The sequence below is a fragment of the Triticum dicoccoides genome, chromosome 6B (genome assembly GCF_002162155.2).
Source record: "Triticum dicoccoides isolate Atlit2015 ecotype Zavitan chromosome 6B, WEW_v2.0, whole genome shotgun sequence".
NCBI classification, from domain to species: domain Eukaryota; kingdom Viridiplantae; phylum Streptophyta; class Magnoliopsida; order Poales; family Poaceae; genus Triticum; species Triticum dicoccoides.
In genome coordinates, this window is record NC_041391.1 from 20,113,238 (window position 1) to 20,114,088 (window position 851).

The window sequence follows — 851 nt, forward strand, 5'->3', positions numbered from 1 at the left end:
TATATAGCAAAGGCTTTGGTCCCGGTTCGTACGGCAAACCGGTACCAATGCACGCCTTTTGTCCCGGTTGGAGCCACCAACCGGGACCAAAGGCCTCTTTTCGGCAGCCCAAAGGGCGGGAAACGAGGACCTTTGGTCTCGGTTGGTGGTACCAACCGGGACAAAAGGCGGGCATTGGTACCGGTTGGTGGCACCAACCGGTACCAAAGAGGGGTATTCGTACGGTTGGCTCCACCAACCGGTACCAATGGACCCGTCTAATTTTTTATTTTCTGCAACTGTTTTTTCGTGGATTCTTTCTGCAGCTGTTTTTTTAGTCCCACCTCGCCCAGCGAGAGGCACTCGCAGCTGTTTATAAGCCCTGAGTGCAGAGACGATGAAGAAGAGGCTCAATGCTCACCTGCACGTTGGTTAGCTTCAAGCTTTGAGGAATAGGGGTTGACTGCACAGAGCTATGTGCAGTGCAGTTGACACTATTCCGAAAGGCTTGAAGCAAATTAACGAGCATTGCGCCTCTTTTAATAGTTGTGATTAACTTAACTAAAAAATGAGCATAGATGCTTATTTTTAATGACTTATTACAACTCAGAAATAAGAAGAAAAATATAAATATAGAAGAAAAGAAAAAAAAACTATATAAAAAACTACTCAGAAATAAATAGAAGCAAAAATAGTTGTGATTAACTTTACTTAAAAAATGAGCATAAATGCTTATTTTTAATGACTTATTACAATTCAGAAATAAATAGGAAAAAAATAGTTGTGATTAACTTAACTAAAAAATGAGCATAGATGCTTATTTTTAATGACTTATTACAACTCAAAAATAAAAAGAAAATAATAAATATAGC